The sequence below is a fragment of the Meles meles genome, chromosome 17 (genome assembly GCF_922984935.1).
Source record: "Meles meles chromosome 17, mMelMel3.1 paternal haplotype, whole genome shotgun sequence".
Classification (NCBI taxonomy): Eukaryota; Metazoa; Chordata; class Mammalia; order Carnivora; family Mustelidae; genus Meles; species Meles meles.
Genome location: NC_060082.1, coordinates 11,120,290 through 11,144,371, shown reverse-complemented (window position 1 = coordinate 11,144,371; position 24,082 = coordinate 11,120,290). Strand labels below are relative to the sequence as shown.

Sequence of the window (24,082 nt, the reverse complement as noted above, 5' to 3'; positions counted from 1 at the left end):
TTTAAGAAACAAAACAGATGAACATAGGGGAAGGGAAGAAAAAATAAAATAAAATGAAAATTGAGAAGAAGACAAACCATTAGAGACACTGAACTCTAGGAAGCAAACCGAGGATTGCTGGAGGGGAAGTAGGTGAGGGGAAGGTGTAATTGGGTGATGGGCATTAAGGAGGGCACCTGAGGTAATGAGTCCTGGGTGTTCTGTCAACTGATGAGTCACTAAATTCTATTTATGAAACTAATAAAAAGAAAGAAGTTATTGGGCAAAACAGCCTATTACTTTCTAGGTCATGTCTTGACTCTGATAGAGTAGTCATCAGCATGTTTAAAGATGGATGGGTATTGTGTCAGGACGTGGGGGCTGGCAGGTCTGCAATTCATAGGGCAAGTCAAAAGGCTAGAAACTGGGACAAGAGTTAATGCTGAAGTCTTAAAGCAGAATTTTATCTCCAGGAAAACTTACTTTGTGCTCTTCTCTCCTGATTAAGTGAAGCTCACCCACATTACTGAGGGTAATATTCTTTATTTTTTAAGATTTATTTATTTATTTGAGAGAGAGTAAGAGAGAGAGAACACAAGTAGGTGGAGGGTCAGAGGGAGACGCAGACTCCCCTCTGAGCAGGGAGACCGACGTGGGGCTCGATCCAGGACCCTGGGATTATGACCCAAGCTGAAGGCAGACACTTAACCAACAAAGCCACCCAGGCGCCCCTAGGTTAATATTTTTTACTTAGAGTCAACTGACCATAGATGTTAACCACACCTACAAAATACCTTCACAACAACATCTAGATTAGAGTTTGATTATATCATTAAGTCATTTTCCAGCCAAGTGGATACATAAAATTAACCATGACAGATATGGTAAGAAGAGAACAATCCTGTAGTTGATTTAACAAAGGGATCTTCAAATACTCTTTATTGGTATTAGAGATTAAATGGTACAAATGACCCTCAAATTCATGTAATCTTTCGACATTTGTTGCACATTATATCAGTCAGTTCATAAGCCGGACTCAGCCTCATCCCCATAATATGAGAATGGCTTCCTCATAGTGGTTTTCTAGTTAGGCTTTCAATAATGACCTAAAAATTCAATACAAAAACATTTGGAACCCCAGAAGTCATTCATTCTCACCAGGGACATTTGGAGCTTGCAGGTGAGCTAATGTGTGAATGAGCATTTATTAGAGTGACCTTTATATTTTAATGAAGGTTTTGGGATGCCTGTTTTAGGGTCTGATCATAAATGCAAATATTCATAAAGATACATTATAATAAATATTTTTTTTAGCTGAAGTACACTGAAGCCCTACTACTATGTTCTAGGTAATGCTTAGCACCTTACCCAATTATCTCATTGAACCCTCGCAGCAGTCCTCTGAGGCAGAAGGTGTTTTTGCCTGCATTTTACAGGTTAGTTCCTTGGACTACAAAGTCCTTTAGATCATGAAACCTTTCTAGTATTTCCAGTGTCTCACCTCCCTGTTCAAGTTTAAGCTTTATCCACGACGGGTTCTAAAGCAGAGTTGATTGTTAGATTGGCTGAGTTCCTTAAAAGTCTTGCTTAAAAAAAAAAAAGCCCTTATAGGGTTCTCTTTGGCTACCCAAGGAGCAATAAACCTATGTCTTTTCAACTGAACCCTTTACTGTGATGCTGCCAAAACCCAAACACCTTGGGTTAGAAATCTGTATGGGGATACACTTTGATCACAACCGGATCTGTCTTGTGCCTCCCAAGTTTTGAATTTAGGGTTCACTTAAATGTTCCTTTCGATCTGGAAATGCATAATTTCATTTTAAGGAAAAAGAAAACAATCGCTTTAACAAAAGTCTTTATGAACAAGGTTCAGAGGGCTTCTTGGACAACAAATCACTCTTACAAAACAACATCGTGGTGAATTAAGTGTAAATGGCTCAGAAACACGCAGATTAAATTTCCCTGAAAACATGCAAGGGCTTCCAAAATTAATGGGGGAAAATAGTTGGACAATGTATATTTCAGATTTCATGCTTTTTCTTCTCTTTTTTGTTCTGTTGATCTTATTTTCTCTTACAAAACACTTCCTAGGGTGACTTCATCTCTTGTGGTCAGGATGCTGTCAGGCCAAGTTGTCATTAATTCTGGTGCACTCTGGGTGGCCCACTCTGGGTATCAGCTGTGTTCCTTCTCTTACAGAGTTAGCTTTCCTCTCTACTATTTGTCTTTCAATATAGGAAAGGTATAAAAATGAAAACACAATTTAAAGTCTGTGCCAAGCTTTTAGGCCTTGTGGAAGTCCACTGTCATGACATGTGAGAGACAAATGTGTGAGGTTCTTGCATGTTGAAAACTGATAAATCTTCTGTGCTTTAACTCAGAAGATACCACTACGGATATAGATGTGGTAGAGGGATCCATAAATCAAGATTTGAAGATACTTTGGATGGACTTTTAAAAGGCCCTCTAACCCATTCCCAAGCCTCAGACATATCTCAACATAAAACATGACAGACACATAATTATAGTCTCATTTCTTAAATACTGCCTTAGAAAAGTTTCTTCAACATACTTCAGAAAAATATTTCTGTGTTTTCTCCTGTACAGAATTTCCCTTAAAAATAACCAAATTCTATTTTATGGGAATTGAAGTTTACTTTCCTTTTTTCTGTCTTTGAAGGGAACACATTCTGAAACACTGGATTGCTACCCATGGCTCTCCTTGCCTGACCTGCCCAACCTTAGTCAGGGAAGCTTGTCAGACATTTCTTTCTTTCAGAAAAGAACAATGGTGGCAATGTTTATTTTGTGATTCTTCCTGCCCTATCTCCAAGCAATATCATCTGTAATGTTGCGAGATTGCATTAAGTCCTTTCCATCTTGAGACATTATGTAATAAGGAAAAGCCATTTACCTTACTTAATGAGTGCACATGTAGTGAAAAACATGGTAGCAGCTTCCTAGAGCTTAGAGTTTAGGTGGAATTACAAGATTCACATGCATGATTGTGTGAGGGAGATCAGCAGATCCTTTCTCCAAAGGCAACTATAAAGCTGGACGAAACTTATAAAAGCAACTATTCTGTAACTCAACCAAAAGCATACAATAGTCAGCAAACCCGTCATGCTTGGAACACTGGTGAACTTTAAGAATAGTGAGAGTCTGTCATTTCTTACTTGGGGCTATAGTCGTTCCACCTTACCCAGAGCCCAGTTCAGTCTGCATGGAGAAGTTGGCAGAGTCAGGCAGACCAAGAAAACATTCAGCTTTATTGCCACAGTTGAAGGGGTGTCATTTGATTTTGAATGATGGACAACAACTATGCTAAGCCTTGTGGAAGTGATCAGGTAGATAGAGAGAGGGCCTCTGTCTCACCTAGCCTGAAGTTGCTGTCATGGTTTTATGAAGCCTTAAGTACAACACAGGATGGTTAGGTTTCAAGTATATCTAGGTGCAGTATATATGGCAATTATAGTGCAGATGAGGAGAAAAAAATGTGTTTATTAAAGTTTCTATATTTTACCAGACTTAGTGTTGATCTATGTACTGTATTATAGGTAAATTAAAATGTACATTGTAGTTTTTAAAACAGTCACTAATAAAATAGTATTAGAATAAAAATCATCAGAGAAATTTAAATGATACAATAAGATATATTTTTTAAAGATTTATGTATTTATTTATTTGGGACAGAGCAAAAAAGAGAGAACAGGCAGGAAGAGGAGCAGAGGAAGGGGAAGAAGCAGACTCCCTGCTTGGCAGGGAGCCTGACATGGGGCTTGATCCTGGAAGACTGGGAACATAATCTGGGCCAAAGGCAGATGCTTAACCAACTGAGCCACCCAGGCTCCCCACAATAAAAATATTTTTTAACACTAAAGAAAGTATTCAAGGAGGAACAGAGGACCAAAAATATAGGAAACAGAAAACAAACAGCAAAATGGCAGGTATAAGTCCAATGGTATCAATAATTTCATTAAATGTGAAAGGTCTGAATGCCCTGATCGAAAGGAAGAGGTTATCAGAATGGATCAAAAAGCAAAATCCCACTCTTTTCTGACTACAAAAATACATTTTAGATTCAAAGACAGAAGTAGGTTGAAAATAAAGGATGGGAATAATATATCAGGTAAAGCGTAAAAATGAAAGATCTGAAATGATCATTTTAACATCAGACAAAATTGAGTCTAATATAAGAATTATTACAAAGAGAGACAAAGAGGGACATTTTATAAGAGTAAAAATGCCAATACATCAAGAATATGTAACAATTATATGGACACCTAACAACAAAGCCTCAAAATAAATGAGGCAAAGCCAACTAGAATTGAAATAATTGACAATTTAGATAGTTGGAGAGTACCTACTCAGTACTGTTCTCTTAAAAACTGAAAGAACATTTCCAGAATAAATCATCTTAAAATAATAAGAAAATAAAAATAATAAAATGTATATAAAATAATAAAAAATAAGACATGGAAGACTTGTGCTATACTTTCAACCAACTCAACTTCTGTTTTAAGAACACTCTTCCCAAAATACTCTGTTCTATGTATTTGCAAAATGTGTATCTTTTCAAGCAGATGTTTTGATATGACTGTAGAAGATGCCAAGGAATCCACAAAAATAATAGAATTAATCTACGAGTTATATGTATACCAAAAAGTCTTCCTATAAGTTAGCAATAAACAGTTTAAAATAAAATAAACAAAGTAATTTGATACTTAATAGCATAAAAAATCCACTAAGGTTAAATGACAATTCACCTAAATTGTTATATGAAATCAATGCAATCTCTGCCAAAATACTAGCAGACATTTTTGTAAAAAATTCCAAAAATTTTTCTAAAGTTTGTATGTAAATACAAAGGATCTAGATAGCTAAAATCAGGTTTGAAAAGAAGAACAAAATTAGAGGCATTACTCTACCTGATTTCAAAACTTACTGTAACATCATAGTAACAAAGACAGTGGGTATTATGGAAGGATACACTTAATAGACCCATGAAACAGAACTGAGGGTCCAGAAGTAACCCATTTCTTTAAAGGATAATTGATTTTCAACAAAGATGCCAAGACGATCAATGGGGAGAGAAGTGACTTTTCAACAATAGTCCTGGGACAATTGGATTCCTGTAACAAAAAAATGGATTTAGAGGCTCACCTCACACAATGCAAAAAATTGACTCAAAGTGGATTATAGACCAAAGTATAAGGCTAAAATTACACAATTTCTTCAAGAAAATATTGGAGAACATCCTTGTGATCATGAATAAGTAAGGAGTTCTTAAATATGACTCCCAAAAGCACGATCCATAAAAAACTGATAAATTGAGCATTATCACAATTTAATATGTTTGTGTTACAAAAGACACTTTTAAGCTAACGGAAAGACAAGCCACACACAGGAAGAAGATATTTGCAAGTCATAATTTCAGTGAAGTACCAGAATCTAAAGTATGTAAAGAACTCATATAATTCAATATCAAGAAGATAAACAATATGATATAAAAATGAGTGAAATTCATGAAATTCATGAAATTCAAATGGACATTTGAAGATATTGACAATGAAGATATTAAAACTGGTAATAATTATTGTGAAATAAATGTTCAGCACCAGTAGCTGTAAGAAAAATGCAAGTTAAAACCACAAAAATATACTTCTGCATACCTACTACAATGGCTATAAACTAAAAAACAGGCAATACTGACAATTGGTCCTGCATTGCTGATGGGAATACAAAATGGTACAGTCACTTTGGAAGACAATCTGGCAGTTTCTTAGAAAGTTAAACATAACCTTATATAACTCAGCAATTTCACTGCTAGGATTCTACCTAATGGGGGCAGGAAATCATGTTCATACAAAGATGAGTATGTGAATGTTCATAGCAAGAAACAGAAACAATTCAAACTTCCATCAAGTGATAAATGGACTAAAAATGGTATATGCATAGAAACGAGTACTATTTTGCATAAAAAGGAAATGAAAACCATACTGATTCATGCTACAATGTGGATAGACCTCAAAAACATTATACTGACTTAAAGAGGCCACATGTAAATAACTACATTTTGTATGATGCTGTGTCTGGGAAATCTCCAGAAAAGGCAAATTTAATAGAGACCAGAAGCAGATCATTGGTTGCCTTGGGCTGAGGGTGTTGTGAGATTAAGCTACAAATGGGCATGTGTGTACTTTTTGGCATAACTGGGTTATGGTATTGGTGGTACAATTCATCTGGTTAAAAATCATTGCATTGGACAATTATAATAAGTGAGTTTGGTACCTAAAAATCTTGGTATCACTTCAGCAGCACATGTACTAAAATTGGAAGGATACAGAGAAGGTTGGTATGGCTCATGCACAAGGATGACATGCAAATTTGTGAAGTGATTCATACTTTCTGAGGCACAGCTTAATAAACCCTAGTGCTACCAAAAACCTCCACAAAGTCTTATTGTATGTGCACCATTAACCGGACACAGCACTAGACACTGGCAATTGAGGGAGACTAAGTAAGATGAAACACCTGCCTCCATGGGGCTTATAGTTCCCAGGAGTCTGTAAGGATTTGGAGCACTTTAGAATTGCCAGCTTCTGAAGTTTCAGAAAAAACTTGAACACTATGTTAAAAATATTATATCTCTCCTCCCCAGGGAACATTCCATGGAATAACATTCTATTGTAAGGGATTTGGGGAAGATGAAAATAACGACATAAACACATAAATATAGAACATTTCAGGAGGTGATAGATGCTGCTGATAGAATAAGAAAAAGAAATAAAAATGCTGAAGGAGGAAGAAGACGTATTCTTTTATGTAGGACAGTAGCGGAAGGCCTCCTTGGTAAGGTAACCTTTGGCAGGAGACCCAGCAGAATGGGAAAGGGAGAGCCATACCAATGTCTGGGCAAAGAGCTTTCCTGGTGGAGGGAGCTGAGTCAGGGGTGTGTGGCCTCTTTGAGGACTGGCAAGAAGGCCAGTGTGGTTGGACCTGACTGAGTGCAGAGCATGAGAGATGAAGTTAGAGGGAGCTGGGTCAGAGCCATTAAAAGCCTGAAACATATTGTCTGACTTTAAATTTTTACTCTGAGTGAGCTTAAGGGCCTACTCTGTTTTGAGCAGAGAAGTGAAATGATCTAACATGTTCTAATGGGTCATCTGGCAGCTGGTGGAGAACGGGCCGTGGACTGCAAAGCTGGAAGCAAGGAGCTCAGTTGGAGGTTATTCACAGTCACCTGGGAGAGGGACACCAAAGGCTCAAATCAGGGTGACATGAGAAGTGTACATGAGAAGAAGTAAGTGGGTCCTAGGATATGGTGACCAGAGAGGCCACAGTATTTGCTGTTGGATTGAATGATAGGTGTGGGAGAAAGAGGAGAGTTAAGGATGACCCCAAGGTTTCTGTGGGGAGAAACTAGACTAGGTTATGAAGCAGATGTCCTTAGGATGGGTCACAGCGTAGTCTAGTACTGCCGGTAGGACCAGGCAGTACTGATTGCTAAGGTCCTGATGGATTAGAAGAGCAGAACGGGGAACTGAGCTCTCCTCATGCAGTATTTAAATCCGATTACATATTGTGGTTACTTTATGTTCATCCTCGCTCCTGACACCATAGTTACAAAGGGTTTCCACTGCCATTACTCAGGAAACGGTAAAGCCCCCCTACAAATTCCTGACATCTTGAAGATGGCGGCGGTCCTCTGTGTTCGTGGCCTCTCAGGAACCTTCTCCACCAGATGGCAGCACGGAGGTTCGGAGGCCTTCAGCACAAAGCCTCTTCCTTAATGAATATAAATGAAAAGTATTAGGCCCCTTTCTCAGGCAAGGCCGACTTTCAGTCTCCCTCCTATCTTCCCTCCCCCACCGAGGGCAACCCCTTCCAATAATCAGCCTTCTAGACCATAAGAGAAGCTTTTAACGTTATAATCTCTTGTCACATTACTCAGCAGCCTCATCCAGGCCCAGGAAACCATTTCCTGGAGGCCTCTTTTTTATTTGTGTTCATTAGCTCTGCGAATACATTCTCTTGGAAACCACAGTTTAATAAATTTCATAGCGCATGACCAGCGGACTTAATGAATATTCGTCACTCGAAGCGATTTGTTTATTCAGCTTCTCTTACCTCTCCTCCCTTCCCTTAACTTCGTTCTGTGGAATGATAATAATACGCGGAGAGCTGGCTGGCCACAACAGACCAAAAACAAGAAGGAAAAGGAGCTTTCTGCGCTCACACCTGTTTTAAGATTTGTTATCCTTGAAACGAAAAGCTGTAGGGATTCACTGGGCTCCTTCCTTGTAGCTCCCAGTGGACCTTGCTATTAAACCGCAGGGAGGAGCCCAGCCTTCAGAGCACTTAAAAGTACTTATGTCAAATCCATCCCATTCTTCCGGCCTCCGTTCCTGAATCCAGCCACCAGTCCCAGGGGCTGGAGCACATTACAAGGCATTCACTTCATATGAATGGGCACAAACAGACTTTTTCACCATTTAGATATGTCTACATTTGCAGGCACATCCTGTAGGCTGCCTGAAACAGCCTTAATTTCAATTTACTGTCTCCCCAAGGATCTTGCCATTCTCCCGAAAGTGGAAAACTCACTGGTTGTTTCTCCTCACCGACCTCTCACCCCAGCCTCTGTCTGCCCTCCTCCTCTTTCAAGGAAAAAGCTGTACTGGGAGGAATATTTTGCTCAAGATGAATAGAATGAAGTTTTGATGCTTCTAACAGTGCATATGATCTTCTGTTTAAAAAAAAAATAATGAGCACCAGATTATCACATTTGGAAACTGTTCAAAGGCAGCGCACAAAACCCAGTAAATGCCGACATGGGTCCCCCTGGTACGTGGCTCTACGAGGGAGCATGAAATCGTACTCTTGAACTTTTATGTTGTCTTTCTGTTCTGCTGGGGCTAACTGCCTTTAACTTGTACTTACGGAAATTTTAAAATGAATGTGAAAGTAGAGATCCGTGGATCCATCCTTAACTGTCATGGTAATCAACATCTGACCCATTCTGTTTTATCTAATCCTCCTCACACATATACGAATCCTCTTTACTTGGAGATTTAAAAACAAGTACAGATGTTAAGTCTTTTTCCCTGTACACAGTTCTGTATGTACTGTTGATTGATAGGGGTTTCCTCTTTTACCATAATCACTGTGTCAATATCACACCTAACAAAACTAATGAGAATTCCTTAAAATCATCTAATAGCCAGTCCGTATTAATTTTTCCCAGATTCCCTCCATCTGTGTTTTTGTTCAGAATACAAGCAAGGTCCAGTCTTTGCACCAGTTGTTTTATCCTTAAATCTCTTTTATTCTACAACTCATTTTCTTCCTCTCCTTCTTCTTTTCTCAAATTTTATGGCATAGACTTGTCGGGGATACTCAGATTTTGGTTCTATAGAAATGTCCCACACCAGAGATTTGACCGAGTACTTTCTTGTGGTGTCCCTTCACTTCTTCTTATACTGTTAGGGCTATTTCTGGCAGAGAAAATTGTGGCTGAGTTCCTCAGTCTTAAAGTGAATAAGACACACACTTAGGTGGCTAAATGGATCAGACTATTAGGGGCCATCATCAGTTTGCTTTGCCATCTGGACCTGGACTTAACTCTTAATTCATTCAACATGTATTAATGTCATCTCATATTGTACCAGGCACTGTGCTGGGCTTTGGGAAGGCAGAACGAATATGGGGGTGGGAATGTGGGATGACTAAGAAAAACGTGGACCTTTCCTTGTGAAACTTAACAGTTGTGGGTCTTAAAGCGCCACTTACAAAGACATTTGCGTTGGGTTCTCATAGTGCCTTTATCAAGTCCATTAAAGTACAAAGCCATCTCAAGTTTACTGACAAATGCTGAGGGTGAAGAGACAGGAACTATTGACAAGAACTGTGCCAGCAATCAGTAAAGGGGAAGCCAGACATCAATCCTCCTGCGCCTTTGGATTCCAATTCTTTGATAAATTAATTTTGGATTTGAAACTCCGTTAATACTGCTAAAAAGATTTAGGCAACTTCTGAACCAAGTTAATATAAGATCAATTAGCATCCACTACAAAAGAAGTTCCTTAAGAGTCCCTTGATTGTGACTTACCTCCAAGAAACCATCAATGAGTTGAAATAATAATTACATTGAAAAGTGCTGTGCACAGATGAAAAACAACGGAAATGAGAGTTGTACAAAATGAAACTTTCTATCCCTTCCTTATTAGTGTGTAATAAACTGATAGTTCAAAATCTGGTTGTTTTTTTTTTGTATTCTACTTTATTTTTTAAAAATGCTGGTTGTAGCCCAGGAAGTGAATATTATAGCCCACCAAAGAATCAGGGCCCGCTGACTGAAATCCGATCTTTGTGCCTTTGAATTCACATTGGAGCAAAGACTTGAGATGAAGGTTTTCAGAGGCCGTAAAGAGCATCCTCCTATTTATATTTTTCTGGGTAGAAGAGCTGGAAAGCAAGATGGAGGGAGACACTTGGGACAAAGTAAGAAGCTCAGAAATTTCAAATATCTTATTTATAAGGAAGAGGACTGAAACTCGTTAAGTGGTTTCTACGTGCTGGATGTTATTCCATTTTATCTTACGCAATTCTCATAAAAATATGATAGACTAGCTTTTACCATTTACAAACCACGTGAGAAAACCTGTCTCTCTGTGACTAGGTACCGTGGTTGAGCTGACGGAGTTAGTAAAGGCACAGAGTACTAAACAACTGGTAGGTGCCATATCTCCACCTCACTCGTAGGTGATTGGGGACCCAGGGAGGCTGATGTCAGCATGCACTGGGAATCTTTATGTATTGCTTATTGACTCTGTCCACTAGTAAATGAGGAATGAACAACATCATGTATGCAAACACACAGCGTCTACTGGGCAAAGAGTTTTTATTTATATAATATACATACACACATATAAAATACATATTAGAATATACATGTATGAATATACATGTCTAATATTATATGTATATAATAATATATATATTTATATATAAATTAGAAAATTTGATTCCTCAAATTATCCACTGGAATAAGACAATATGTTGAAGATACTGACATTGGCTATGTTTCTAAACTTGGATTCTATTAGCATTGCCCACTGTCTTGTTTCCCAAGTCAGTAAATACTAAGTGTGGTCGGCACCCTGTATGGACTAAGCACTATAGCAAAACTAGACAAGCAAAGAAACAGACAAGTTCAACAACAGGTGTCAATCTCTGGCAGAGAAATTTCATACGGTGAACCATAATTTTACACAGTCACCCACTGTCTCATCAGGACTATGTTAGAGATTTGGTGTTGCTATTGGCATTGTTCTGACAATATTTCCATCCTCACACATGTCATATCAGAAGGCAATAAGGTATTTAAGAGCACGAACCGCAGAGTGAGGCTGTCGATGCCCACATCTTCCAGAAGAAAAATGTGAAGAAGTATATGGTTAAACATTTTTATTTAGGGCCCATTTTTTCCCCTCCTTCCCTTCCTTCTTTCCTCCTTTCCTTCCTTCCTTCCTCCTTTCCTTCCTTCCTCCCTTCCTTGCTTCCTTCCTTCCTTCTTTCCTTCCTTCCCTTCTGCTGGTTGTGCACTTACTCACTATGTGGTCTTGGACAAATTAAATGCTTTTTTCCTCCAACCTCATTTGTAAAACCAGGTTGATGATGCTGATCATGGTGATGATGATAAATGTGCCCACCACATAGGTCATCGTGAGGATTAAATGCTTTATCATACCTGAAGCACTTGGAACAGTAGCTCGAATGTAAGAAATATTGGCAAATATATGATGTCATGAGTTAGAGAGATATTTCCTCTACTCTCAGAAAGGCCAACTTCCTCAGTCTTAATTGCATTTTGATAGCTTTCTGGAGTGGATCAAATCAGAAGTGTATCTCCGCTCATTCAGTGGGATTTTGTTAGTCCTATACGATAGATTAAAAATGCAGTGTGAGCATGTCACAAGTTCAAAGATGAGTGGAAGATCTGATCTTTCCTCAAAAAACTTGTGATCTAATTGAGAAATAAGTATAATTTGCCACCACCTAGCTTTGAGACCTCACTCAAAATACTATCACTTCCTAAAAATGAAGGGCTCAACTCTTCTACAACCAATGATGGATGAGCTGGGACTCACCAGGCCTTACTACCACAAGTCACAAAGGCAAGATTCTCTTTCTGAGAATTATAATGAAAATTATGAACTCATAGAACTATTTTAAATAAAATAAAGCCTGAAAAATGAGCGACATTATGTTATTTAGTGACATCTTCCAGAAGAAAAATGTGAAGAAGTATATGGTTAAACATTTTTATTTAGGGTCCATTTTTTTTCCCGTTCTTCCTTTCCTTCTTTCCTCCCTCCCTTTCCTTCCTTCTTCCCTTCCTCCCTTCCTTCCCTTCTGCTTCCTCCTCTACTTCTTCCATCTCCCTTTTGTTTTCTTCCTTCTTCTTGTTAGACATTTATAAAGATTTGTCAAAGAAGCAATGGGCTTATCAAGTTGAGCAAGACAACTTCCATTCCTTCTTTTGGAAATTATGATTGGAGAAGCTTTATTCACATTCTTTCTTCCTCTCTCATAAGGTAATTAACTTCCAAATCTTCAGATGGTCCTTTCTCTGATGTCTAGGAGGAACTTTGATAGACAGTACAGTATTCAGAGGGACCAATTCTGAACCCATAGTGCAGTCTTCGCTCTGATGAATCTGTCTCAAAATTATTGCTCATTGAAAATGGAAATGCATGTTTATTTGTGAAGTCAATAAGCTCCCAAAGGGAACCAGAGGCCCAGATGTCTTCATCTTTTTTTAATTGACCATTTGTCTTCCTCTAAAGATGCATATCTTCTATGATAGCAAATAGAGTCATTTATCTTGGACTGGTTGCTCCATATTTAGCTATATCAGAAGTCATGGACTTAGTGAAGTGTTGGGAACCTCACTAATGCATCATATGTCTCATTAACAATGTAGAAATCTGTTTCTGGGCCGAAGTATTAACTGCTGCCAAAACAAACAACTGTCTGTCACACAGGAATGTACTGCAACAATCAGCTACCTCATGTCTTATTAGGAAAGATTTTCTCCAGTATATGGTGCAAGAGACATGCGAATTTATTTTCCTGCGTGGTTCTTCAGCCTGAGCTGGAAGCAGCCTTAGAAATGGGTGATTTGAAAAGGTTATTTGATAAGCCTCTTGTTTGCAACTGAAAAGGCATCTTCCAATAATGACAGTACCAAAAGTCCAGGATAGGTTTCTGAAGTCACCCGCGAGAAGTTACTGAAAGCAAAGCTGAAGTTTTGTCATTTATAGCCACTAATCCATGTAAGCAATCTTCTGTCCCAGCACTGAGTCCCTGAGGCCCTAAGGTTTCAGTTACTGCTGAGGTAGGGAAGAGGAGGTGGGGGATGGGTAGACAACTGCACAGAACTTGGGGGTAAAAGTAGAGAGAACAAAGAGGGAGTTTCATGGCTTCTCTTATGTTTGCTAAGGTCATCAGGAAATCGGAAGTGATCAGCATTCTACAGACCTCGTACTTCTCATTACAATACAGCCCCTTTAAACCCCCCTCCCTCCACCCAAAACAATACAGCCCCTTCATCTGAGGTTATCTTTCCATGGTTTCAGTGACCTGTGGTCTGCCGCAGTTGGGAAGCAGATGATCCTCCTTGTGATAACAGAGGTCCATAGTAGCCTAAGGCTGCATCACGATGCCTGCATCATTCACGTCACTTCCCCTCACCTCATAGGCATTTTGTCATCTTACAACACCACAGCAAGAAGAGTGAGTAAATACAACAATGTTTTGAGAGAGAGAAAGCTCACATTTACGTATCTTTATCCCAGTGTACTGCTGTAATTGTTGCATTTTACTCTTAGTTATTGTTGTTAATCTTTTACTGTGCTTCATTTATACATTAAACCTTATCATAGGTATGTCTGCTTGGAAAAAACATACTATATATAGGGTTTGGTGCCATCCATGGTTTCAGGCTTCCACCAGGGTTCTTGGAATGTATCCCCTGTATATAAAGGTGGACTACTGTATACAGCTCGTTACCTAATTGCCTCCATGAAGATCTTATGTGTTTGTAATTGAAAAACTTTGTCCTTACAAAAATTTAAGAGTTTATGGCCATATCTAGAGCCTCCAAGAAACGGATATAGAGATGTATTCATGGGGGAGGGAGAGAATGCACAACACAATTTGTCTGGCTTCATATACAGATTATTTTTTAAATTTGTTGCTTCAATATTGCATTTGGGGAACAAATGGACTGTGTAGTTTGTTGGCATTTGTTTGGTCATAACCAAATCCCAGGACTTCATGAAGCTTCCAGAGATTTTGGAATCATGTCGGAATCATGAAGAGTACCTCATCCTATAATGACTCAGGGGGAGGACAGTCTCGACTCTCATGCTTGATGGGGGCAGTGGTAGTGTGCACATTAACTTTCTGACACAAATGCACAGGTGCACCCTGTCCCAGACCATGGTGATGTTTTTCCAAAGCTGGTACCATCCTGAATTAGACTGAAGTTTGATCAAGTGAGTAAAAAGTGGCACTGAATGTATATCTAAAACTCTTCAATACTGCCCTGAACTAAACAAAGATACATAATTAGATAAATAAAGATACATAATTAGAAATAAAGATACATAATTAGAAATATAAAGTTTTATATTCTGAGAGTCACTGGTGTTTCAGAGATAAGGTCTCTGCTCTTAGGAATTTATAGTCTAGCTGTGAAAATACATGGACCCATAATTACCACACAATGGAATATATGCTATGATAGAAATATGTATCCCGAGGAGGGAGAAATTAATTTAACTTTGAGGGAGATGTCATAGAGGGTGTGGCATCTGATTTGTACCTTAGGAAAGATGTAGGATTGCTGTAGATGGTCAAGGAAGTGGGCAGCATATGGGCTAGAGAAAATCATATAAGTGAACATCTGAATGTAGGAAAGCATCTAGCCTACTTGGAGAAGAGCGAGGGTCCCTGTTGTGGCATAAACGTAGTGATGGCCAGTGAGGCTGGAAAGGTAAACACTGGCTAAAGTATAGAAATGCTTTCCTATGGATGCCTGGGTAGCTCAGTTGTTAAGCGTCTGCCTTTGTCTCAGGTCATGATCCCAGGGTCTGGAATGGAGTCCTGCATCAGGCTCCCTTGCTCAGTGAGGAGCCTGCTTCTCCCTCTCCCACTGCCCCTGTTTGTGTTCCCTCTCCCACTGTCTTTGTCAAATAAATAAATAAATAAGATCTTTAAAAAAAGAAAGAAAGAAATGCTTCCCTACATGTCATGCTAGGACTTTTGGACTTTAGTCCATAAACAATGGAAAGTCATGAAGATGAGGTATTGACTAAAGTTCCTGTTAGAAAATCTAATAACAGAATATAATATTAGGAAAAGTACAAGCAACCATACCGGACTGGAACTCTCTGGATGGGAAACCCCTTGGAGGAATAGCTGCATCCCCTCTTTACGTCTTTCTAGGAAGCAAAATGGCCTGGTTCTTGGAGCAGAATGGCTCCAGTTCCCGTGTGACACCAACGGCTGTCAAGGCATTCTCATCGATGGAACAAAGATTCATCTTTCAGATTTGTTCTTGGGATGTGCTGATATTCCCTGTGATGTGGTCTGTGTTTACTGCTTCTGCTTTGAAGCAAACTTCTCTGACCATCCAGTACAGTTTCTCATGTCTGCTAAAGCTGGTCTTCTGTCCTGTGCTTGCTCTCCTCTCCCATTTTCTCTGTTACACACCTCTGGCATCTCTGATGAACCAGAGGGCACACCAACTTTCTAGAAGTTTATTGAGGCCCTGGGCTAGTCCCTCCATGTAATGATAAACAAGAGTGAGTCACTGGTGCAGCTTTATTTATGGCTCTCTCATTTCACTCTTTCATAGCTTCTATATCACACAAGGCTTTGATCAAGGCCATTTGTGATCTGACTTTGTCTTGATGATTTTTTTAAAGATTTTATTTATTTATTTGATAGACAGAGATTACAAGTAGGCAGAGAGGCAGGCAGTGAGAGAGAGAGAGGAGGAAGCAGGCTCCCTGCTGAGCAGAGAGCCCGATGTGGGGCTCGATCCCAGGACCCTGGGATCATGACCTGAGCTGAAGGCAGAGGCTTTAACCCCCTGGAGCCACTCAGGTGCCTGAGTCTTGATAATTTTCTGAACATTCACCAATGTGTCTCCTCTCCTCTGCTCAAGACTTGTGCCCAATCTCCTTGGGTACAGACTTGTACCCAATCTCCTTCCTCTCTCCTTCCAGCCTGAGGGTCCTTCTCCGTGCCTTAAAGCCCCTTCTCTTTGCAAATCCCAATCCCAATCACCATTCAGGGGAGTTACCTCATGAAATCTTTCTGATAGCTAGCATTCTTTTTTATTTCTTTGGGATATAGTTTAAAGAAGTTAAAAGAGGTTAGCTCTAGGGAGAGGAAGAGATATGATTGGGGAGGGGCGTTCACAGAGCTATTGGCAACAGCTATTTCTCAAGCTGGGTGATGGGCATATACAGGGATTTTTGTTTGTTTTTTTTTAAACAGTTGTTTTTATGTTTTTGTCTGGCTGAATTATTTGACTAAAGAAAAAGAGTATGTCACTTATTAAGTTGTACCTCATTCAAGATTTTTAACTTCTTTAAGCACCATTACCCCATCTGTAAAATGGAATGAAAATAACACTCCCTTATTGAGTTGTGAGAATTGGTAATTAAGTCAATGCCTAGTGAGTACTTACAAAGTGCTTGACACATAGTAAGTGTTCAATAAATATCAGTGATTATCTTTACCTCTCTCTTCCTTCTGAGCCCCTGAGAGTACTTTTGCTACAAACTCTAATCCAACATTTAATTGGGCCCCGGCTGGTTCTGTAATTTTTGCTATTTTTTCAATTGCTCTTCTTCTCTCACCTCCACGATGTCGTAAACAAGTCGAGGGCAGGCCTGTATGCGATCCTTTGTATGCTCTGTAACAACTCAAGTGTATTTGAAGAGATTAAGAAGTACTTATAGGTTGATTGATTGGAATAGTCTTTTCAAGGATGAACTATATATGACCCCCATGAGTTTTCCACTCAGGTGTGTCTGAATGTCTAAAAAAATGTCCTGTGTATGTCTGTTACTTTCCTCCCATAGTATGACTTAGGAGAAGGTCATCTTGGGCTCAGAGTTGAAATATACAAATCAGCAGAGGACATGCTCATTCACAGGCTTTCCAAAGTCCACTCACCACTTCCTTTTTCCATTCAGTACTAGAACATCACCTAATAACTCAATAAGCATGCTCACCTCCCCCTTCTCGAAAGGTTATAATCTTCTATTTCACACTTTAAGGAAAATCTGAGCTAACCAGCTGCTCCACAGCCAAGTTCTAATGGTGATAATCATCTCACTCTTGGTGAGACTATTTTAGGGTTTGTGTAAAGCCATGGTTTGGGTTCCAGAGTCCACAGTAGAGCTAAAATCCCATCAGTTGCTGGCTATAGGGCATCCATCTCTCTGCCAGTAATTCATCTCCCTAGCTATTGCTTGCCTCTGGGGTGAAGTCAATCCAGTCCAAACAAAGGGGGCCCAGAAGATGGGCCTGAACCCCTAATGTGTGCTTGCCAACCCCTGAGACCACATTTCCATTTATCACACGGTTTCCAAAGGTTCTAGGAGGCCAAGTGTTTCTACAGGTGTCCTTGGCTGGCAGGTAAGAAAACCAAGAAGAAATGGTCTCTGTCTTCAGGCTGTTTTGTTAGAGTTTGGTGCTGCTTAGTCCTTGGTCAGACCATCTAAATTCAAGGAATCTGTTTAGTGGAACTGCCTTTGCTGGAGTGGGTGACCAGGCAGCAGAGGGGAGAGGGGCAAAAGGGAAAGGAAATGGGTCAGAATATTGAAAGTAAGTATTGCAAGAAGAAAGCCCATTTGGTGGGTAATCAAGTTTCCAAATCTATACCTAAATAGATCATAAACTGTGCTAAAAGGATAAGGTCTAAGGAAACTCAAATGAGTCTTCATTCTCAATCTTATATGGTAAATCTATGGCCTACCGGGTAGAAGAAACATTTAAGATAGAAAGTGTAAATACGGGGCACCTGGGTGGCATAGCTGGTTGAGACTCTTAATTTCAGCTCAGGTTGTGATCTGAGAGGGTCTTGATTGAGACTGAGCCCTGAGTTAGGCTCTATGGTCAGCGGGGAGCCTGCTCAAGATTCTCTCTCCCATGCCACTGCTCCTCCCGCTTGTGCACTCTATCTCTCCCTCCCTCTCTCTCTCTCTCACTCTTTGTCTCTTAAATTAGTCAGCCAATCAATCAATCTTAGCAAAAAGAAAGTGTCAATAAAATTCATGTGTGACTTAAATCATAGGTGCCTCATAAGCTTGAACTTCTTCATGTCCACTTCAGTCCCCATCTTCTAAATTATATCCAAATAACATTGAACACACACACACACACACACACACACACACACACACATGACACCACCACCACCACCACCACCACCAACAACAACAACAACCACCACAAAAACCTTCCTGACCTGGGAATTCTGTGCAGTCAGGCCTGACTTCTGTCAATTACCCCAGATGCTAAAACTAATTGGCTTGATGCTCAGATGAAAGAATCTATGGCTCGAAAGGCAGGAAAAGACCCCTCCTGTGACCAAAGCCATTAAACCTCAATTAGGACATAGACAGAGAAGGTGTAGATGAGTCTGGGGTAATTACCAGTCTTTGTCTGACAGCTCAGTTCCTGCAGCCTGGGCCAGAGCAGGTGATCTGGAAACCCGATCCTCAGACAGCGGCAGATGGCGCAGGCTGATTGCATCCTGCCCACCAGACCTCCTCTCTTCTGGCTGCTTTCTGCAGTGGGTGGCCCCTCAAAACTTCTTATGGCCTGGCAAGCTGGTCCCATCTGTTTTAGAGATGGACAAGCACGCAAAGAGCCACCCAGGGGCAAACATTATAGATTCCAGCCCGGGAGACAACTACTGGATAGGAGCGATCACGATGCTCCTCTTTGTGCTTTAGGACCATCTCTAGAAAACCCCTTCTGTGTGCTTCAGGTGCATTAGTAACCAACCAAAGAGCCCCCTGTCCTCATTCTAGGTACTTGGGGGAGATTTGATGACTACTTGGCCCAGGCTGTTTCCCAAAGTCTTCCTGAGACTGGAATCATTCCTGTCTTCCACCCTGAAAGTGCATTAAGTGTATGGATAGAGCCAGTTCCCAGGGATGGGGCTACAGGATGAATTGTGTACCCACTAAATTCATATGTTAAAATCCCAACCCCTCACAACTCAAATGTAATGGTATTGGAGGCAAAGTTTAAAGAGCTGATGTTTGAATGAGGCCATTAAGGTTTGGGTGAGGCTTTCATCCAGATTGACTGGTGTCCTGATGAGAAAGCGAAATTAGGACATAGATGGAGAGATTCTACAGATACTTGTGAACAGAAGATTGATCATGTGAAGAGGCATCCAGAGGGCAGCCATCTACACGTCAACCAGGGATGTCTCAAGGGAAACCAACAGTATAGGCACCTTGACCTCGGACTTTCAGCTTCCTAAATTAGGAGAAAATAAATGTCTGTTGTTTCAGCCACCCAGTCTGTGGTATTTTGTTATGGCCTCCAAGCAGACGAATACACATGGGTTCATTAATTCACTCAACAACAATTTGTTGAACATTCACTAGGTGCCAGATATTGTTTAGATGGCGGCAAATACAGAGTAAAAAAGAACCCTGGTCCCTGCTGTGATAGGGTTTACATTTCAGTGGGAGGGGAAGGTCACTAAAGACGTAAAGGAATGAACAAGTTAATTTGAGAGAATGGTCAGTGTTATGAAGGAGACAGAACAGGACTGTGTAATGGAGAGTATGAGGGAACTGCTTTGGATAGGGCAATCAGAAGAAGGCTTTTCAGGGGTCATATTCGAGCTGAGATCTGAAAATAAGATATTACCTGCACAAAGACCTGAGGAGGAGAGTGTGCAAAAGTCCTTGGGCAGGAACAAATTGATGTCTTTGAGAAACAGAAAGCCAGGAGGAGTGAGAGAATAGTGGTTAGAGATGGATTTATGTCAACTAGAATGAGGGATAAGAGTGGCTAGCTATACAGCTCTTGCATTCTCAAAGCTGGTGAGGGTGGTGGGAAGTCATGAACTGAAGGAGGTATATAGAGAGGTGAAAGACGCAGAGCAGAATCCTGATGAAGGAATCTGAGCTCTACCTGCCTGGTTGGCCTGGATAACTGGTTCTCAACCTGACCAGAATTAATGCCTCTTTTTAGAACCAAGGAAATATTAGAGCAAATGTTGTATAAGAACCTTTTCATTATCAATCATCATAAATAATGTGACTTATCTCAACACACAATTTAAAAAATGAATATAATGCTCTAACTATAATAAAAAGGAAATATTTATTTTATCTTGTTTTAAGATTTTATTTTTAATAATTTAAAAAAAAATTTATTTATTTATTTGACACAGAGAGAGAGAGATCATGAGTAGGCAGAGAGGCAGGCAGAGAGAGGGGCGGGGGAAGGAGGCTCTCTGTTGAGCAGAGAGCCCGATATGGGACTTGATCCCAGGACCCTGAGACCATGACCCAAGCCAAAGACAGAGGCTTAACCCACAGAGCCAACCAGGTGCCTCAAGATTTTATTTCTAAGTAGACCTTCACCCAGCTTGAGGCTCGAACCTACAATCTTGAGATTAAGAGTTGCATGCTCTACCAACTGAGGCAGCCAGGCACCCCAAGGAAAATGTTTATAATAAAATAATGTTAAAGCATAAATATGCTGGCCCAAGTATGTTGGAAGAGACAAGTCAGTGGCCAGCAGGTTGAATCACTGTGAATGACTACCCCTGTGGGCTGAGACCTAGTTGGGTGGATTAAACTTACTATTAATCATCAATAATTTAGAAAATGTTCCTCCAGCTTTACAGCTTGTTATGGTAACATCATGTCAGTTTTTTTTTAAATTAATTTAACCACATAGATTTTGCCAAATACCTTATTTTTTAAAAATATTTTATTTATTTACCTGACAGACAGAGATCTCAAGTAGGCAGAGAGGCAGGCAGAGAGAGAGAGGAGGAAGCAGGCTCCCCGAGGAGCAGAGAGCCCGATGTGGGGCTTGATCCCAGGACCCTGGGATCATGACCTGAGCTGAAGGCAGAGGCTTTAACCCACTGAGCCACCCAGGCGCCCCAACATCATGTCAGTTTTAAGATTATGGTCCAGTTTGGGGAAGTTTCCTTCAAACTTCTTTTATTTGTGAGCATTTAAGATTTCCTGTCTATTCAGGTTTTCTTGTGCAATGACTAATTTTCAGTGCTCCACAAACTGTCCACACTCATTAGCCACTTCCTACAGCCTTTAGGTACCAGGCCCTCTAGGACCCACAATACCCCGAGGAAACTCTTGGCTCTGAATCTGTCTCACAGTGTCAGGTGATGAGGAGGAGTGGAAACTTTCTGGAAGCGAATCCTACCTTGGAATTAATTATATAACAGTAACTTAACCATACCTGAAAATGTCTGCAAATCACATAAACGTATTTTACTAAACCCAACACTTCACTCAGCTTCCCTTAAGCTTGATCACAAAAATGCTGGTGACCCGACAAGAGAAGTGTGGCAGCTAGAGTGGAAAAAGAGGGTGGCTTGAACCAATTCAATACTTCACTTTTGTAAAACTGAAGAAGCCTTGTGAACACGTGAGTACTCTGCTTGGCCCTCCCAGCCACACATATCAGAGGCTGTCAGCTTAAATTGCTTTGTTTCACCATTAATGCACTTCTATTCCTACTCAACTTCCTTGTACTTCTGACCCCAAACCGAGCAAAATCCCAACTCTGAATTCAAACTTCTATTTCCTCCATTAATATCCTGCTGAGCACTGCTGGAGAAAAATCATACTAGTATGCATGACATTTTCCCTGCAAATCTGGCATTTTGAAGCCCAGTTAGGCTGTGAATCATGCCCCATGATTCTACAAGTCTTGAATTAGTTCCATCTTCACTTTCCTAAACAGCTGTTCTGAACATTCTTCACTGTTCTTAAATACTTATCTTTGACTGCTTTCACTCTTTCTCATTTTAATGTCTTTATAAAATTATATATAATATAATATACTAATTATATATTTGCATATGATAACATAATATATAACTATATATTTTACATATAATTATATATAATATGTGTAATTATCTGTACCTATTGTTACCATGTATCCTTTTTTTTTTCTTTTCATTTTATTTATTTTTTCAGTGTAACAGTATTCATTCTTTTTGCACAACACCCCGTGCTCCATGCAAAACGTGCCCTCCCCATTACCCACCACCTGTTCCCCCAACCTCCCACCCCTGACCCTTCAAAACCCTCAGGTTGCCCCAACCTCCCACCCCTGACCCTTCAAAACCCTCAGGTTGTTTTTCAGAGTACATAGTCTCTTATGGTTCGCCTCCTCTCCCCAATGTCCATAGCCCGCTCCCCCTCTCCCAATCCCACCTCCCCCCAGCAACCCCCAGTTTGTTTTGTGAGATTAAGAGTCATTTATGGTTTGTCTCCCTCCCAATCCCACCATGTATCCTTTTTTTAAAGATCTACTCTCTTAACAGCTTTCAAATTTGTGATACAGTATTGTTAACTATAGTCACCAGGCTGTCCATTACATCCTCATGACTTATTTATTTTATACCTGGATATTTTCACATTTTGACTTCCTTTACCCATGTCTCCCTCCCCCATAACCACTCTTCTGGCAGCTAGCAATCCGTTCTCTGTATCTATGAATTTTGTTTTGTTGTTGCTATTTTTTTAGATTCCCCATATAAGTAAGATAATAAAGTATTTGTCTTTCTCTGACTTGTTTTATTTAGCGTAATAACCTTAAGATCTATCCATATTGTTGCAAATGGCAAGATTTCATTTTTTGCTATGGTTTAATAATGTTTCAATAATAATATTACAGAGATAATAATAATACAGAGATAGATAGAAGTAGATAGATCCCATTTTCTTTATGCATTCATCCATTGATAGATACTTACATTTTCCATGTCTTGGTTATTATAAGTAATGTCACAATGAACACGGAATGCATATACCTTTTTGAGTTAGTGTTTTTGTTTTCCTCAGTTAAATATCCAAAAGCAAAATTACTGACATACGATAGTTCTATTTTTAATTTTTTTAAATTAAAATTAAAATTTTAAATGAAAAAAAAAATTCATACACAGCATGGAGCCCAACTCAGGGCTCGAACTCGCAACCCTGAGATTAAGACCTGAGCTAAGATCAAGAGTCAGACACTTAACAGACTTAACCACCCATGCACCCTATCTCTTTGTAATTTTTTGAAGAACCTTCATAATGTTTTCCACAATAGCTACACCAATTTGCATTCCTACCACAATGCACAGGGTTCCCTGCCCTCTGATTCCTTGCTAACACTTGTTATTTCTTGTTTTTTGATCATAGCCATTCCAGTGGGTGTGAGATGATATCTCATTGTGGTTTTGATATGCATTTCCCTAATGATGAGTGATGTTTAGAATCTTGGTCATCTTTGTATCTTCTTTGGAAAATCTATATTCAGATCTTCTGTCCATTTTTAAATAGGATTGTTTGCTTTTTTGCCATTAAGTAATATGAGTTCTTTTTTTTTTTTTTAGATATTAACCCCTTAGCAGACATACGATTTGTAAATATTTGTTCCCAATCAGTAAGTTATCTTTTCATTTTGTTGAGGTTTGCTTTGCTGTGTAGGAGCTTTTTAGTTTGGTGTGGTACCACCTGTTTATTTTCCCTTTTGTTTTGCTTCTGGCATCAGATTCAAAAAAATCATCCTGACACTTATGTCAAGAAGCTTTCCTTGTTTTCTTATTAAGAGTTTTATGATTTCAGGTCTTATGTTCAAGTCTTTAATCCATTTCATGTTAATTTTTGCATATGGTGTAAGATAGTGGATGATTCAGTCGTTTGCAGGTGACTGTCCTGTTCTCCCAGCTCCATTTACTGTAGAGACCCTCCTTTCCTCATTGTATATTCTTGGCGTATTTGTTAATAGGCCA

At 39.7% G+C, this 24,082-nt stretch overlaps 1 non-coding gene across 1 annotated transcript; it reads left to right on the top strand.

Moving 5' to 3' along the window:
• The first annotated feature begins 6,282 nt into the window (after positions 1-6,282).
• On the top strand, positions 6,283-6,388 carry LOC123928529. The gene has a single exon (XR_006815743.1). It is a non-coding gene; the product is annotated as a U6 spliceosomal RNA (small nuclear RNA).
• The last annotated feature ends 17,694 nt before the right edge of the window (positions 6,389-24,082 follow it).